The sequence below is a fragment of the Protomyctophum parallelum genome, assembly GCF_964188405.1.
Source record: "Protomyctophum parallelum genome assembly, chromosome: 8".
NCBI lineage: Eukaryota > Metazoa > Chordata > Actinopteri > Myctophiformes > Myctophidae > Protomyctophum > Protomyctophum parallelum.
Window position 1 is genome coordinate 20817013 of NC_139703.1, and position 19388 is coordinate 20836400.

The 19388-nt window shown below is 42.4% G+C and overlaps 1 pseudogene across 1 annotated transcript in view; it reads left to right on the top strand.

Annotated features, from left to right (window-relative positions):
* LOC310862946 (cadherin-22-like) overlaps window positions 1-19388 on the top strand; it is a 127329-nt pseudogene that overhangs the window by 29161 nt on the left and 78780 nt on the right. Inside the window, exon 3 of the transcript in view lies at window positions 18728-18847. The product of the transcript in view is annotated as a cadherin-22-like (transcript). The remainder of the gene's footprint in view (window positions 1-18727; window positions 18848-19388) is intronic.

Sequence of the window (19388 nt, forward strand, 5' to 3'; positions counted from 1 at the left end):
CCAGCTCCATACTGTAATCAATTCATCTGCAATAAATCTCACCTCCACCCTCCGTCTTAAGTGTAAGCTTGTTAAGAGTTGAAGTGTTAGTCTTTGACGTAAGTTCAACTTAGAGCTGTAACGATCCATCACTCGTCTGCTCCAATCAGATCAACGTTACCTTGTCCGCGCCCCTTTATAAGCACTCCTCTTCCTTCCCGTCACTCATCTGTGCTTCCGTTCAGTTACCCGCCACCTCCCCGACGCCGCCCAGCAGCAGGCTCCACCAGGTCGGCCCCAGGGGGGCAGGCTCAAGAGCCCCCCCTGCCTCCGCCAGGCAGGATCCGAGCAGAGGCTCTGGCCCGTCTCCAGGGGGCCCGCGCCAAAGCCCTTCCACTGTCACCTCCTCATCATACTGTTATCATTCCGTTATCATTCTGTTATCATACTGTCAGTCACTTCTCTGTCCATTCACCTCAATCCCAGCTCCATACTGTAATCAATTCATCTGCAATAAATCTCACCTCCACCCTCCGTCTTAAGTGTAAGCTCGTTAAGAGTTGAACGCATCTGAACTGCAATCTTTATTTTTTTTTAACAAATTTTTTAGTCTTAGTCCTAGTAGTACAAAGTAGTAGTAAGGTTGAAATCTATTTTTTGCAAGTAGAAATTAATGCGGGTGTTAGAGGGTTAATATTCCCAGCATAGCCGTGGTCCACCTCCTGTTTACACTTTATGGGCCTGATTCTTCAACGCGCTTCCACTTATATATTGACGTGACGCTAGCGGAAAGGCATTTACGTGGATTTCCCACATTAATTTGGAATTCATGGAAATGGCCGTGAACTTGACGCTGACTTTGGTTCGTCGGAAACTCCGCTAAATCCTACGGGACCTCTTTAGGTGGCGGAGAAATTTGCGGAAGCATACACTTGCGTATAGATTTATTCAGAAGGCTTTAGTCTTCATGCTGAATCAATAAATTGTTCCCACATCTCAGATAAAATATGTAGGCATGTGTCCCCAACATATTGGTCGATCAGCACATAAAAAAAAGATAGCCTATATATATATATATATAAAAGCCGAGTGCACTTGTATGCCTAAATGCATGCATTATAGGCAAGTTACAGTCCAATACAGAAAATGCCCCTGCAAGCCCAACAACTTTTTAATTATTTATTAGGATATTTCTAGCATGCTCACTCTCAGAAGCCTCTCTCAAAAAAAAAAAAAAAAAAAAAAAGTGCGCTAATCAGGACCAGCTTGTTCTAAGTGATCAATGGCACTATATAAGAACCCCGGGGAGCAGCGTCAAACCGGTGTGAAGAGAAGAACAAGCTTTATAGTAACAGAATACAAAGAGAATGGCTGATTTATTGCTGCTTGATTACTTGGCGGAGAGAACGCATCTTCAGGGACCGGGCCAATTTTTTCGAGGAGGACGACGAGTGGCTACGGTGCCGGTTCCGTCTACCAAGGCACTGCTTGGTCGAGCTCTGCGACGCGCTGGAGCCAGAGCTCACCAGACAAACAAACAGGTTCGAATTAAAATGTTTAGAAAAATGGTTTCAATTGGATTATTTTTGCCCAGATTTAGACCATGCCTGCAGCAGTTATTTGTTTACAATGCATATAAAATAAATGAAGCCTATTACCGTTATTAATTATTATTATTATTATAGGTCACATCCCATCCCTGCACACGTGCAGGTATTCTGCACACTAGGCTTCCTGGCCACCGGATCATTCCAGCGTTTGGTGGCCGATCGGTCCGGCATATCCCAGCCATCCCTCAGCCGCACGCTCACCAAAGTGCTGGATGGCATCATCCGAATGGTTCCCCGCCACATTTCACATTTCACTGCCGAACAACAACGAACAATAAAACTGGACTTTCATTCTACAGCAGGATTCCCCAACATCATCGGTGCAATAGATTGCACCCATGTGCGCATCAAGGCGCCCAAGGACCCATACCCATATTTGAACAGAAAAGGGTACTATTCTGTCAATGTCCAGGTCATCTGTGACGCGAATATGATTTTTTTAAATGCAGTTGCCCGTTGGGGGGGCGGCAGCCACGACTCTTTCATCCTGCAAAATAGCAGTGTAGGCATGCGTCTCGCACAGGGGGCTGCTGGAGACGCATGGCTCATTGGTGAGTGTTTTTCCAATTGTATATATATTTAGTGCCATTCCCCCTCACTTGCCTCATGGAAATTAAATTGACAGGATTGTAGGCCTAAATGGCTAACCATATCTATCTCATTCTATATACCAGGTGATAAAGGATATGCCGTGGCAACATGGCTGATGACGCCACTGTTCACCCCCGAGACCCAACAAGAACGGGCGTACAATCAAAGCCATGTCAGAACCCGATCCGTCGTGGAGCGCGCCATAGGGAGGCTGAAAGCCCGTTGGCTATGCCTGGACACGGCAGGAGGGACGCTCCTCTACAAGCCCGATAAGGTATTTAAATAAAACAAACACACACACACACACAGTATAGTAGACCATCATGAGCTGAAAACGGTAGGCATTAAGGCATGCTATAACAGAACAGGTTTTGTTCAGTCTAATAATTTGTTCCCATATATATAGGTTTGCAAGATCACGCTGGCCTGCTGCGTGCTGCATAATATAGCAGAACGGAATGGTGTGCCCCTTCCAGAGGGAGCACCTGCACTGCCCCCACCAGCAGACATGCCGGTGGACCCACCCATTGGCGCAGAGGCCAACATGCCAGGACTGGCCCTGCGCCGACAACTGATCGCTCGTTTTTGAAGTAAGGATGAATATAGTTTAATTTAATTCATCATTTTAGTTTACGTTTTTTTCGTCTCTCTAATTCAGTTCGTTTTAAATAGTTTAACGGATTTGATATAGCCAGTTTGTTTCTTGATAACATGGAAATAGTTACACAATACAATTTCGTATCCGTTTTGTTTTCGTTGTAATTAGTTTTCCCCTTCAGTTTGTTACTTCGTTAGTTTTAGTTAACTATAATAACCTTGAAGAAGTAGACACATGAAGCAAATTCAACATTTAATTATAGTTTTATTTATTCATTTCTCCTCCTGGCAGTGGCTATGGATTCGAGGGCTGTGGCGATCCTGTCCACACCACTCATCACCGCCCTCACACCTTCCTCCACGACAGACGCGACCCTCTCCACCGCCCTCAGCAAATGCTCCTGGTTCTGCAAGACCTCGGCTGAAATGACTTCCACTCGGGCGTCCCGGTCAGCCACGGGGGCAGCCTCCGAGGGTCGCCGAACTCTGGTTCTTGCAGAACCAGGAGCAGAAGCCGAGGTAGAGGGCACCTCGCCGTCTGGTGGAGCCGGAGGCCTGCGAGCAGCAGCCGGTGGTGGTGAGCAGCAGCCGGTGGTTGTGGTGGAGCGCTGAGCCCGAGCGGGAGCGGGAGCGGGTGGCCCTGCATGCGAGGCCTGGATGGTGGTGGTCGTGGAGCGCTGAGCCCGAGCGGGGGTCGAGGAACGCGTTCGAGCTGCCTGGGAGGTGGTGGAGCCTCTGGAGCGCCGCGACTCCCGTGAGGACGCCGACGCCACGGAAGCAGCATCATCAGCTATAAAAAAAAAGATCATTTGATGTGCCTTTTCCCCCAATAAATATTATTTACAATTATTTATTGTGCCTTTTTCCTTGTTTAATAACATTGTATATTAATCTACATTTTTATGGTGCAATGCTGCTTGAATAGAGTGTGTATAGCCTGTGTTGTGCTCAATATCAAAGAAGAAGCAGGACAGTTCAAGTCTATAATGTGTTGATTAAATGCAAGCCTATAGGCCTATAGTTTAAATACCATCACTTTCGTCCATCTGGAGGTTCAAATCCAAGGCATCAGTATCCATCCCCCCCGCGGCTTGGATTCCGTACAACGCCACCTCTCCTATAAGATAATTGTGTATTGTTTAATGGTAGGCCTATAGAAAAGAAACAACAATCATGCACAAATGTAACTGTATAATTATGGATATAAAAAAGTAGACTGGTACCAATTATGGCTTTGATCCTTTCGTCCATGGGCGACGGTTGTGGTGCGTCGCCCGGACCCCCCCCCCCCCCCCGGTAGCACCCATGGATTGGCGCTGCCTGGTCAGCCTTTTCTTCACATCAAGTTTAAGGTCACTCCATTTCTTTTTGACCTCCGTCAATGTCCTTTATTGAATAATAAACATTGTCGGTTTGCAAATAAGCCTAGTAGGCCTACGATAATACAATGGTGCAGAAATTATATACATAAAAGCCCTATAAAGGGCTTGTTTGTGGTCCATGCGTGTATCAAATTAATATAAGGGGCTAGGCCTATATTCATATTTCATACCTCGCCACAGCACTGACGGAGTTTACTTGTTGGGTAATTTCCTTCCAACAATCAGCCTTCGTGACGTTGCTGAAGCCACTGCTAACGCTGCTAAAAATAATATTTTTGTGGCGTTCCACGCCGTCCAACAATACCTCTACTTCTACAGCGCTGTAATTTCGCTTCTTTAGTCTCGCCGCCATGGTGCCAGCTGATCTCACAAACTGCTGAGTCATGATTGAGACCTTTTATGGTATGAAATTGGGCGTGGATCAATGCAAATGAGGTTGTCGGGTGCTTTTCCGATCACTTTGCACCCGCTGCTTTCAGTATGACATACACCTGCGATACGCCTGCGTACCTGAGGTGCACACCACTCTCTGAATATCACGTCATCTCAACGTAGCTTGATCGGACGGATAAATACGATATCTGTTTCCGCCACAGTGTAACGGTGGCGTATTTCTTTTTAATGAATTAGGACCTATGTTTTTGTTGAGCAGAGAGCTAGTGTTTTGTCTCATATCTCATATCACTTTGGACATTGTGGGATGTGTTTTGCGTGTCTTAAGTACCAGGTAGGCCTGGGGCGGTATGGGATTTTTATTACCGCGGTTATTGTCGGCACCCATACCGCCGGTATGGCGGTAATTACCGCACCACGCGGGGGAAAACATCTGGTTTTATGGTGTTATTCAATCCGGTAAAACACAGTGTACAGAGATGTATAGAGCAGCTAAACAAAATCCGGTAAAACACTGTGTACAGAGATGAATAGAGCAGCTCAGCAAAATCCGGTAAAACACCGTGTACGGAGATGTATAGAGCAGCTCAACACAATCCGGATAAACAGTGTACGGAGATGTATTGCACCCCAGATTATTATTAAAATTATTCGATTTAATAAAGGTCCCGTCCTTTACTTATCACCTATGCTGCTGCTTTACTTTTAAGGAAGCCGGACAATACCTGTAGCCTACAAAGATTAACAATAAAGAACTTGAAATTTACTTTGAAGTGAACCTCGTCTGTCTTAATACTGATACTGAATGGACCTCATCAATGAACATTTAATATGACATCACTTACTGGCAAAAATACATTATTATATTGAGTCACCATGTTATTATGTATAATATATAATGCAAGGCTATAACGGTAGCTCGTTTTATTTACCTGGCTGCAAGAAGTTTGCTCGTCTCGTAGTCAAATCATCGTTCCAAATGTTTATATTCCAATGCGGTATTGTAAAGAAATTGCAGGGCCATCCATGATCATGACGTTAATGTAATCCGTGAAAGATTATTTGGAAAGTCTCGTCTCAGATAAAAAACATTTTGAAGATAAAACTGTCGTCACGTGATCGAAATGGCAGATCTCCAAGCTCGGAGGTGAATTTGTAGATCAGCTTTTTTGACAGGTGATACGCGAAAGTATTACATTAGAATGGTGATGTACTCCGAGCCAAGCTATTTCAGATCAATCAATTCAACATGAACAAACCTGTCAACGCTATAGGTGCGATACCGGCAAATTTAGTGCAGAACTAGTCTAGTAAGCCTACTAGACTATAGTACAGTTTAACAATAAAACAAAACAAAAAAACAGCCATTTAGGCAATATAGTGCAATACTGTCGGCTTAGTAAGATGCTGCTCTGCTGTAGTGCAAAATCAGCAGAAAGGGTCTCAAGGAGAACATGTTAATTACATTAACATAACAATGTAAGTAAATAAAACAGAACAAATATGTTACCGGAACATAATAGAATGTCCTTGACATGAAATAGTTTGAAAATGAAAACCACTGATATAGAAACATAGGATTTTCTGAAAACTGTCAGGATTTAGAACACATTTTGTAGAATCGACCTCAGGTCTAAATGGGAACATAAAGCCCATCTAACTAGGCACGCAAGGCAGATTTAGCTGCTCTTGTTCTAGCCTCACGTTCACTTTTGAGGTTTCTTGCCAGGCAAACCAACATGTTGACTTTTTCTGGCTTAATAAGGGAGGCCCTCATTGGTGTCACCACTCACCACCCTGCCAGCAGCACTAAATACACGCTCAGAGGCAGTGCTTGTAGCACATACGCCGCGGATCGTGACCAACAAACGCTGGAGATGCAACTTTTGAAATTTCTCGAGAGCAAGGAAATCCAAGTGGATGCAAACGCTATCTCCGCTTGCCACACGCTTCCTCGGAAGGATCAGAACGGTGAGAAGGCTAAACCTGCCATCATTGTTCGATTTGTGAACCGCAAAAAGAAGACTGACCTACTGAAGCAGTGGAAGAAACTGGAGGGGACCCAGGTTTACCTGAACGAGCACCTTACCAGGAAAAATGCCGAAATTGCACGAGAGGCTCGCTTCCTGAAGAAGAAGGGCAACATAAAATCAACGTGGACCAGGAACTGTAAAGTGCTCATACGGCTAAATGGATCCACTCCTGAGGAAGAGAAGACCGTGATGGTAAGAGAACTGAAAGACCTTGATGAATACAAGTGATGCTGCTGTCTCCTCGGCCCGGTGGGCTAGAAATAGATATGTAGCAAAAAAGCTAGCGCTACTACTATTGATAATTTTTTGGATTCTTCTTTGGATTGTCTATTTGGGCATGGCATGGCCACAGTTTATTTTCCTGGTCAGAAGGAAAGTTGGAACTTCTCTACTTTTTTCTCCCAACTTAACCATTTATTTTGTCTTATGCACTGTGATCTTTGCATGGCTGAAGCCGCCTGCCATAGGAATCTCTGTTCACATGTTGTTCTTCTTGTTGACATTACATATAAGCAAAGAATTATTTTCCCTTTTTGGAACCGTGCCCTTGCATCGGACTGTTGGGTTTACTCCCGGCGCTATGGAACGCTTTTTTTGGTTCTTCATCACCATTATTTCCCCCTTTTTTCGTGAAAGACTGCTCAAACTAATGCCGTGCTGCGCGCTCTCTCTCTCTCTCTCTCTCTCTCTCTCTCTCTCTCTCTCTCTCTCTCTCTCCTCTCTCTGTCTCTCTGTGTGTATGCGTGCGTGGCTGTACAGTGTGGGTGTGTGTGTGTGTGTGTGTGTGTGTGCGCGCATTGCAATGCTGTGCGCGCCGACGCGTGCTCATTACATGCCGCCACTGGGCTGGCACTATATGACTCCGCTTGCCCTAACGTTTCATCATGCATGATATGAACCGAGACATTGATCCTGAGAGTAACTTCTTTATGAATGTAAACGACAACTGCTGTTACTTCTCAGAGACCCAGTTTAATAACAACATAAAATGTGATCATGGTATATCAGTCATACACTTCAACAGTAGGAGTCTCTATGCTAACTTTAACAATATTAAAGAATATCTGAGACAGTTTAGCACACCCTTCAATATAATTGCTATTTCTGAAACTTGGCTCAGCCTGGAGAGGGGGGTGGACTTTGAGATGGAGGGCTACAACCTCAATTTTATAAACCGATCAAATAAAGTTGGAGGGGGGACTGCTCTATATGTAGACAATAGATTAACATATAATATTGTAGATGGCATGACTGCTGCTGTTGATGATGTATGTGAATGTGTCACTGTAGAGATCTCCTTGAGAAAAAAGAGAAACATCATTGTCAGCTGTGTTTACAGAGCTCCAGATAATAGCGTTGAGGCCTTCAAATGCTTTATGGAGGGGACGTTTGCAAAGATCGAGCACAAGGTTGCCTATATCTGTGGAGATTTTAACCTTGACCTTTTGAACCCTAAACATAATTCACTAATTGATGAATTCATGGCTGCGATGTATAGTATGAGTTTATATCCCATTATAACAAAACCGACTAGAATAACCACACACTCAGCTACTATATTAGATAATATATTCACTAATAACATGGACAACAATATAGTGAGCGGCATACTAATAAACGACATTAGTGACCATCTGCCGATCTTTGCAATCTTAAACTGTGACCACAACATGAAGACGAAAGAACACATTACGACGTCATATAAAAGAGTGAGAACAGAGGAAGCTCTAAATACATTCCAGAGAGACTTAGCAACCCAAGACTGGAAACATGTGTATGAAACTGAGGATGTCGATGTATCTTATAACAATTTTCTAGAAAAGTTCCTATTATTATATGATAGAAATTGCCCAATACACGAATATAAAAAAAATAGTAAAACTGTCGACAAGCCGTGGATGACTAGGGGATTAGCTAATGCTTGTAAAAAAAAGAATAAACTGTATAGAGACTTTATGAAACATAGAACCATAGATAAAGAAACTAAATATAAAATATATAAAAATAAATTAATGGATATTATTAGAAGAGGTAAGAAAGAGTACTATAACAAACTATTTGAAAAGAATAAAAATAACATTAAGGGTACATGGAATATATTAAATTCAATTATTAAAAATAGATCAAACCCCAACTATACAGATCACTTTACTGACAATGATATAATAATCAACAACATGAATGAGGTGGTGGAGAAGTTTAATAATTTCTTTGTGAATGTGGGTCCAAATCTGGCTGCCGAAATAAAACCACCCCTAGGAGGTGGTGTTACCCAACTGCCTGATGAAAGTAATCCTGCCTCAATCTTCCTACACAACACAGATAAACAGGAAATACTAGATATTGTCCACAAGCTAAACAATAAAACATCCACAGATGGAGATGGTATTAGCATGGCAGTTTTGAAGAAGGTTATTTGTGCTGTGGCAGACCCATTAGCACATATCTGCAATCTATCACTCAAAACAGGTTTCTTCCCCACCCAAATGAAAACTGCCAAGGTTATCCCAGTTTACAAAGCTGGTGATAAACATTGCTTCACAAACTACAGGCCCATATCCCTGCTGTCTCAATTTTCAAAAGTTCTGGAAAAAGTATTTTCTGCAAGGCTGGACAGTTTTATAGATAAACATAATATTCTTATGGAGAGTCAATATGGATTTAGATCTGGCCGGTCAACTACAATGGCACTAATTGAGCTAATTGAAGAACTAACTACATCTATCGACAGTAATAAATACGCCCTTGGTATCTTTATTGACTTAAAAAAGGCATTTGACACAATAGATCATGACATATTACTGGAAAAAATAGAAAAATATGGGATTAGAGGGGTAGGGCTTAGTTGGGTTAAGAGCTACATCAAAAACAGACAACAATACGTACAGATGGGGGAGCATAAATCTAGTTGCTCACCCATAAACTGTGGGGTACCGCAGGGTTCAATTTTAGGTCCCAAATTATTTATATTATACATAAACGACATATGTAAAGTTTCAAGTATCTTGAAGTATGTTGTCTTTGCTGATGACACCAACATCTTCTGTGCTGGGGTGAACCTTCAGCAATTGTTGAAGGAGGTCTCATTTGAACTGGGCAAACTAAAACTATGGTTTGATACAAATAAACTATCACTCAACCTGAAAAAAACAAAATTCATGATCTTTGGAAATAAATCAATACAACCAAACTCACTAGTTGAGCTAAAGATCGACAATGTAAACATAGAAAGAGTTAATGAGAACATATTTTTAGGAGTGATTATAGATGACAAATTCAGTTGGAAACCACATATAAAATATATTCGTTCAAAATTAGCTAGAAGTGTTGGTGTACTAGGCAAAACCAGACATATACTAAATTATAAATCATTGATTACACTATATAACACACTAATATTACCATATCTGACATATTGCGTGGAGGTGTGGGGAAACACCTATAGAAGCAACCTACAGCCTCTAATTATAATGCAAAAAAGAGCATTAAGAATAGTACATAAGGTAGGCTACTATAATCCTACAAATGAACTGTTCTTAAGGTCCTCCACACTGAAGTTCTTAGATTTAGTTGAATTCAAATCGGCACAGATTATGTACAAGGTAAGGAATAAACTACTTCCTGTAAAGGTTCTACAATTGTTCAAGGATAGGGAGGGACGCTACGAGTTAAGATGGGACCTAAACTTCCAACAACCCTGTGTTAGCACCACCCGGAAGAGCATGTGTATTTCTGTCTGTGGGGTAAAAATATGGAATGGCCTGACCGAGGAGGTGAAACACAGCAGACACATCTCTCGATTCAAGATACTATTTAAACATATCCTCATGGCTAAATACAGTGCATCGTAAAATGATTTGTATATTTGACATATATATTATATAATATAATATGTGGCATGTAATATATAGTATATATATATAATAATATGATATAACATATTTGACCTATGATGATGATGATGATGATTGGTATTTAATTTATAGGGATCCTGGTGGATCTCTATGGTGACACGGGGGTGGGTGGAGTATCGGGTTGGCTCTCGCCATTTGGTGTGAACCTCCTTGATGGTGGTATTAAATTGTTTGGATTGTATATTGTTTTATTTTGATGTTTATAGGATAGGCATTTATAAGCTTTCAGCTTCAGCCTATTCCTTTTGATCACCTCCAGTTCCTTTTTTTTTTGTTATGTAACCATGTGTTAACAACTAAGCTGTTTTGTAACTGTGAAGATGATCAAATAAACTAAACTAAACTAAAAACACATACAGTCATGTACTTTCTGGCAATCTTGGACAAGAGAGGGAACCTGGCCTCATTGTGCTTCCACCAGATGAGCGGATCATCATGATCATCGATGGCTTCCTCCTGGATGTATCTCGTGAGCTCTGTGTCTGCACAGATTCTCTTGGGGATCGGAATGGAGACCCTTTGTTTGCGTTGGCTCAGAAGGTCAGCCAGAGTCCACTTTTTGGTAGAAGGTGGTGCATGTGGAAGGGCACCTTCATCATCTCCATCTCCATCTGAGGCCCTGGTCCTGGGAATGGCACCATCATCATCACGCCTCTCTTCTTCAGCCATTTCTGCCAATATCTCCTCCAGTATCACATCTTTTACTTAATCAGCTGGGATGCAGTCCTTGTGTCTGGGATCAACAAATGATGCCTTTGCCAAAAAATGCTGTAGTTTAGGGTCTGCGTACTTCAAGACATCAAGCATCTTCTTCCTCAGGTTTACCGTTAACTCGATGCCTTGTGGCTCAGTCGTTGCGAGAACTTCCTCGTTTAACAGCTGCAACACTGGTTTCACAGAAGAGCCTGTGACTGAGTTCTCCTCAGAGAGGGTATCTGTGAATTCAGCTACTGGCTTCAGTGCTGCATTTATTGACTCCAGCACACCTTTGCTCTGCCACTTAGGAACGTAGTTGAGGCTTTTCTTGTCACCCTCCAAAGCCTTTTCGATGGCTGGCAGTTGGTCCAAAATGCGTTGTACCATTTTCTGTGTAGAACCCCACCTGGTAGGGCAATCCTGTGAAAAAAAAGAAAAAGAAAAACACAACAGCAAACAGCATTAGTAAAAGCAAAAGTAGTATTAGATCCCTTACTAATAACTTAAAAGAAAGCTGTTTGATAATTGATACAACACAAAAACAGGGACATGACTGTAGTCGTTAAAATACCTATAGAGGGCGCTATGAGCCTGTTCTGCGTCAGGCCAGGTGACGAGCAGAGCAGAGAGATACAATATGACTTGTTCCATAGCCCCTCCTAATCCTATATACAGGTTTGTTTGTTTTTAGTTAAACATTAAAAATGTTTAACCAAAGGCTATTGGTTTTATAAACGGCAGATCGGAGAGCGCGGTTCTGCGCAGCCCCGTGCGCCTTGTGGATCAGAGCGTGGATTAACCCCGACACCGCGGTATGCGTTACATACCGGCGGTATGGCGGTTATTGCACCCAGCCCTAGTATCAGGTCTTATTCCCTAACTTGAGTAAACTAAAGACCTGGAGGCGTGATCAATGCCATTTGGCTATTCTGAGTGGCCAAAGAGCATTGATCACGCCTCCAGGTCTTTAGTTTACTCAAGTTAAGGAATAAGACCTGGTACTTAAGACACGCAAAATACAGCCCACTGTGTGTCCGTTCTGGTGATGCCAGGAGATGGACACGCTTGCTCACAGTCATCGCTACCTCCTCGCACCTCTGATTCACCTCCTGTTTGATGGATACCTGCTGCTCCCATAGATGGCTTTCACCATGTGCATTAGCAGCAGCACCCATTTCCTTAGCAGAAAACTGGCCGCGTCTCCTCCAACCTGCTTAAATAGCATTGTGCAGGTGCACATGGCTAAGGGGAATGGGAGACACTCCCATGATTCATTTAGAAACTAAACACGACCCCTTTGCACCCATATATGTAATATGCCAATTAACTAGCATAACTGGAGTTGGACACGACCATTTGCACTTGCTCCATGTGCTTTAGACCTTGTAGTTCACCAGGCAGTTTAACTAGGGCCATGTCTTTAGACCTTGTAGTTCACCAGGCAGTTTAACTGGGGCCATGTCTTTATAAGATGATTTAAAGGAGACGGCATCATGCATGGATGGAATTTAGACAATACAAATCCAGGATAAGTCAGGGATCAAGATGAGGAAAATAAATAAGCCTTGGGAAATGTATCTCTCCTTCATCTTTAACTTTATTTCTTTCTTTCTCCCTACTCCCCCCACCTAGCACTTTTTTCCCCCCTTATTATTTTAAATAGTACACACTTTTTTGCCATTTTTCCCTGTGAGAAGTATTGCATCCGGAGCTCTCTCTCAGAGTGAAGGCACAGGATGTTGCAAATTGCTGAAGTCACCATTTGGACAGCCTGTCATACAGTACTAACCATAGGTGAGACATGTGGAGCAGTGGGATCACAGGAGAGGGGAATGTGACAAGGCAGGTGGCGGTGCATCATATCATACAATCAATACATGCTGCCAACCACCTCTATTTATGTGACCAGGAACATCTACCGTTATGCACTCCACAAGGGTGTCGGACATTGATTCTGACACAGGGGTGTGTGTGTGTGTGTTATGTGCGTGTGCGTGCGTGTGCGCGCACGTGTGTGTGTGTGTGAGAGATACAATCCAATAAAAGACACAAGTCAGTTGCTGATAAAGACTTAGATTTGTGCTCTCTGTAGGAGTCTATGCCTAAATCATTGTAGAACTCCCCCTACTCTAGGCTTTTATGACATGGCAGGTTTCTCACTCTCTCACCCTCTTCAGCCTGATGTAATCCATCATTCAATGGTGTCCCACTCTGAAAGTAGCTGATGTACAAGCTCATTGTGACGTATAGATCTATGTTTGATGCGACACCATTTTACGATTGAGTTTAAATTAAGCTGTCCTTCTCTCTGTCTGCCACAAGCCCCCCCCCCCCCCCCCCCCCCCTCTCTCTCTCTCTCTCTCTCTCTTGCTGTGCATTTATGTGGATGTTATAGGAATGAATCACGTTGGAAGTAGTGAAGAAATAACTTTTCATGTGAAAACACCTCAGCTTTTATGTCTTTAGTAAATGACCCATAATGCGGACGGGGAGCACTCAGTCCTGCAAATTAAGGCGGGAGGAAGCCGGAGAGAAAGTCACCAGCGCAGCCCCCTCCGTCGGAGCCAGTGTCGCCACCGCGCCAGTCGAGATGGGCACAAATCTCTTTTACGAGGCTGCCTCTTAAATAGCTGTCAGTCTAGTGTTTTCACACGCGGTGCACTCCTGTGGCTCGCCTATCGGTAATTGAACCGTCTCCCCCAGAGTGCTGAAATGGTGAAGGAAAGCCATTCTAACCGCCTGTGTTGATACAATTAAACAGAACTCATGCATAAATCCAAGTCGGTAGGGGCCGATATAAAGCTATCACTGGCCTCCCTCGAAGGAAAGTCTTCCTCACTTTATTTTACAGGAGATGGCCCCCAACATTAAAATCCATAATATTTGTTTATTTCCTCCTAATCTAATGCATTGGTATTCCGTGTTTGTCTTAAGGTGTGATCGATTTAAATCATACAATACCCAAACATTGGAAAGAAACCAATACCTTGGAAAGAAAGAGCGATCTTATTCACGCCTCAGTCAGGCCTTTTAATGACAGGAATAGATCATTATAACTGGCACCAAACAACCAACAATAGCAATACTATAACATGGTCTGTAATGAACACATTGTTCTCCCTGTTATTGAATCCTATTGAAATGGCTAAGCCATATCCACTTCTACATTAAGCCTGTTGGGGCCTAGTGTTTTCAGCATAATTATTTTGATTTAGTCTTAGTCTTTTGAATAAGACACATTTAGTCTTTAGTCCCATTTAGTCTTCTGAAATTCTTTGTTTAGTCTAGTCTTAGTCGACGAAATATCAAAATCATTTAGTCTTAGTCTATAGTCTTAAAGGACAACTTTAGTTTTTTTCAACCAAGGTTCATGTTTTAGGGATTTTAGCTCTTTTTGACCGGGGGGCGGGGGCATTCGAGCATGGGACTAAATATGTATTTTTTTACAAAATCTTATGGTGATTTATCTTTGTATTATTTACTATAGTCCTAATAAACCCCAGGAAATTACATCTGGCCACAGAAGATCACAGGATCTACTGAATGTGAAGGTAGCCTACTGGGGGAAGGCGTATACTGTGTGTATAGGCTCAATATGTCAGTTTGTCACATTCAGTAGATCCTGTGATCTTTTGTGGCCAGATGTAATTTCTTGGGGTTTATTAGGACTATAGTAAATAAATAAAAAAATTATCGCCATAATAATTTGTAAAAAAATACATATTTAGCCCCATGCTCGAATGCCCCCGCCCCCCTGTCAAAAACTGCTAAAATCCCAAAAACAAAAGAAAGCAGCAAATGAAAGAAAATTAACACTCACCTTTTAGTTTCTCTAATAACAACCTAAAACATGAACCTTGGTTGAAAAAAACTAAAGTTGTCCTTTAAGTCTTTTAGTCTTAGTCTTTGTGGTTTAGTCTTAGTCTTTTAGTCTTAGTCTTTTAGGCTTAGTCTTAGTCAAATACATTTTAGGTACACATGGCTGCTGTACTTTATACCTCATACTTTAATGCTTAGTATGAGGTATAAAGTACAGCAGCCTTGTGTTCCTAAAATAGAAAGACTGGATATTGGGTAAGACTGACGTTATGTATCTTTCACTGCTTTGTCTCAACCATTACTTTACGGCTCTGGTCTCAGCCACCGCGGTAGATATTTTGACATTCTGTTTTTTTTTTTTTTTATGTTGCCACTACTGTTTGAGCAGCCATAAACGACACAGGTTCATCCTGATGTCCTGAGCATCTTTGTAATGTTAGTGTTAGTAAAAAGCAGGTAGAAGAGTAACGTTTGAAGCAGACTAACATCAGTCACTTCTCCATTCACTGTAGTAGAAGCTTGGTGTGGGGAAACCGCAGATGTGTCGTCTCCGCCTACAGGAAATACGTAGGCTGCGACCATGAGACCCGCTAAGGAATCGGTCTATAGCTTCATGCCAGGTAGTGGTACTTACTACTTAGTATTAGTAATGCATGCTATACTGTAGCTTAATTTCAGGTAGTGGTACTTAGTATTAGTAATTTGAGGAATTGGGGGTGCTCAGGTGGAGCAGGGGGCCCACCACGCTGAATCAAAACTGACGGGCTGGAGTGGCACCTGTCAGCACTGGCACACATTGGGAGATTAATTGAATTAGTAATATTTGGACAACGCGGCAATGGCTGACAACAACAACAATCAACAATGTCTCAACAAAGTAAACCTACTGGTTGATAACACACAAATCTGCTAACTGGCAGGAAATTGTGAACTTGACTAAAGGCTCATACATAGTCTGGATTTACGGTGGTGGGGTGACCACCGAACTACAACATGACCTCACGAGCAAACCACCGCCACCGCTCCAGCCCTTCTCTCTGTTTTTACTTGGTCACCTCAACAGAGGATTAATGGCATAATGAGCACACAAAAAAATGGGTAGCCTAAAAAATAAATGGCTACTCTCAATTTAATGAAAGAAAAAACTAATTTGAGGAATTCAGAAAAAAAGTTTGTTGAAGAAGAGGCACAGAGGAAAACATGTTTGTTTATATGCTGCTTTACACCATTACGGCAAACGGCTAAATAATTGCTGCCTATGACTATACTATTATATACTACTATACTACTATATAGTTATATACTACTATAACTATACTATACTTTGTCATCTCAGAACAATTTACCATGCTCTTTATCTTTATTTACTGTAGAGAGAGAAAAATATGTATTTATTATGAATAATGAGCCATACTTAGATACGCTTTTTCCCTTCGTTTTTCTTCGTTTTTTGCAATACAGTTTGTTACTTTTGGTCAAGTCAGAAACTTCAATCCCTACTGTGTAGAGCATTGGATCGCGATCACATTTTTATGGTTCCTTTATTTTTATTTACATTCCCAAAAAAGCAAAAATATTTCATGAATTAAAAACAAATTAAATTATTTCATGAGATTCAAGTAATTTCATGAATAAATAAAATACCAATCTAAGAAATTCCACAAATTAGAAGACAAAGAAGAAGTGAAAATAACCGATCTATAAGCTCATTAATGTGGCACAAAGCGACATGCTGTGCGCTTGTAGATCTGCTATTTTCACTAGATTGGGTCCCGGGCAAATGTCTCTTTGCGTCATGGGCTAAAAGGTTTGGGAAGCACTGCTGTAGAGATCCCTCACCAGTATAGGATCTGAGAGCTGCCAACTAGTCCTAATGAAACAGAAGCCAACCAGAGCGACCCAGGCAGCAAACTCCCTGCTTCCCTTCCCTTTTAATATAAACACAATAAAGTAGCATTTGCATTTATATAGTTCCTCCAAGCTGCCAGCTAGGACCCAGAAACAGCTGAGTGTCGAGCTGATTGTTATACCTGGGGAAAATTTAGATAAGAGAATAATCCCAAGGATGGAAATGGCTTTGCTGGACGCACAGAGACAACCAGGTAGACATAATTAGCAAAGGCAGGGGTTCTGTCGCCAGTAATGAAACGGCCTTGTCTCTATATGGCTTTCTGTTTTCAATATGAGAAACACTGTATCACATTGATCTTCCTCCAACCGTGCAGTATATCGTGTGCGTGATTTTCTAAGGTTTCAGGCAGATATGGGCCAATTGCATATTCTGGCAAAAATAATGACTGAATTATGTTACTGTACTGTTTGAGCATGCATTAAGAACCACACACACACATACTGCTGTAGGTACAGTACAGCAGGAGATGAAATGCACAGCTACACGACTAAGCGCTAAACGACTGCTGTGGCTGATTATCATAGCCTCACATGTGTACATGTGTACACAGTGGCATGAGCATATGTCGCACTGTCTGTGTTTGCATGCAAGCATTCCAGCTTCCAGCAAAAACAGAAGGAATGCAATGTTGGCGACAGGCAGCTTGATAGTGATCTGGGCTGCCCGACTGCCCCGTGGCTTTTATGATAATCCACTGTTCCGTCTTACGTGTCTCCTCTTCACCTTGGGAGCGCCAATGGATGACAGGAAACAAACAGCGCTCTGACACCTTCCGCTAATTAGCATCATTAGCATACGGCCATTATGTGGCTATACAGTAGCATGACAGGGCTCTGAGAGAGGCTACAGCTGTGACCTTTGGTGGACAACACCAGCTGTCAGTAACCTTGCCAGGGGAATGGAGACAGACTCCTCGTCCTTGAGGAGTCATGGCTGCCTATGCCAGGATTCTCTGTGCCTTTTCTTTTCTCGTTTTATTTTGTCCTTCCGCCCTTTTAATATAAGGTGTTTTTATTTATAGGGAGGGAAACAGCTCAGCCACTAAAAGGCTATAGTCAGTGGTTGGTTCTTTTCCCAAAGCAGTTAGAGGAAGCTGTTTCCCATTAAGCTTTACGGGCTTTATCTGAGCTTTAACTAAAGCGTGTGACTAAATGTAAATATGTGCTTGTTTGTTGGCTGCCAGAGGCTTGTGCGCATGTGTGCACACAGCTGACGAATAAAATAGAACAGTAAATGGTTAAGAAATGACTTTAAAGAATATTGTTGCTGTGCAAATCCTGATTTTAAAGGTTCTTATGGAAATTACCGCCATATTAGTGTTAGCAGCAATCTGCGATAATTGCTCTCTCTGTCTGTCTGTCTGTCTGTCTGTCTGTCTGTCTGTCTGTCTGTCTGTCTGTCTGTCTGTCTGTCTGTCTGTCTGTCTGTCTGTCTGTCTGTCTGTCTGTCTGTCTGTCTGTCTGTCTGTCTGTCTGTCTGTCTGTCTGTCTGTCTCTCTCTCTCTCTCTCTCTCTCTCTCTCTCTCTCTCTCTCTCTCTCTCTAGTATAATAACTCCTACAGTAGGCATGCAGACACTCAGGCACACGCAGCAAATAAAAAAGACATGGAGAACCCAGAGGTCCCCAAACACCTGCTTTGCTGTTGTACATAAACTATATCCTCTCTCTCGCCCTGACTCTTTAAGATGTCAGTGTCTGTTTGTGGCTTCCCAGGTGGCCTGGCTCTGAACTTCTCTTCATCTGAGCCTGTGTGTGTGTGTTCTCATTATCTCTCTCTCTCTCTCTCTCTCTCTCTGAATAGGAACATCCGTGATGAAGGTCATAGCGTCAGATGCAGATGACCCGACGTATGGCAGCAGTGCCAGGGTGGTGTACAGCGTTCTGGATGGGGAGAAGTTCTTCTCTGTGGAGAAACACACTGGTAAGCTGCTTGATTCTCCATGTACATTAACCTCTCTCTCTCTCTCTCTCTCTCTCTCTCTCTCTGTCTCTCTCTCTCTTCCTGTTCAGGTTTATGCTCTGGTCGGGAGCAGATGATATCTTACACGTCGTGTTGTAGTCACTGGTTTGTAGTCATTAGGCCGGAACCCAATCCGGTAATAAGGACTACCCTAAATAATCCCCTGCTATCTTTTGCTATTTTTTTATCATCCGATCTAAACCACCTCCGAGGTGGAAAGCCTGGTGACACGAGGTTAGACATAGGCGGCCGGGGACAACAGTTAGGCAGAGCTAAACAAGTTGCAGAAATTGTCATTACACAGTCACGGATACAGCCTCCCCATATATTCACAGGCATACAAATTAACCAACTTGCTCGAGGTGATTTTTGCACTATATAGCCGTAAGCATTAATTACTTGTGCAATGTTAGTTTCTTTTACTATGTGCCCATAAGGCATGTTGGGACAGTTAAATCTCCAGAGGGTTATACGTTGAATATCCCCCAAGATGCAGATAGTG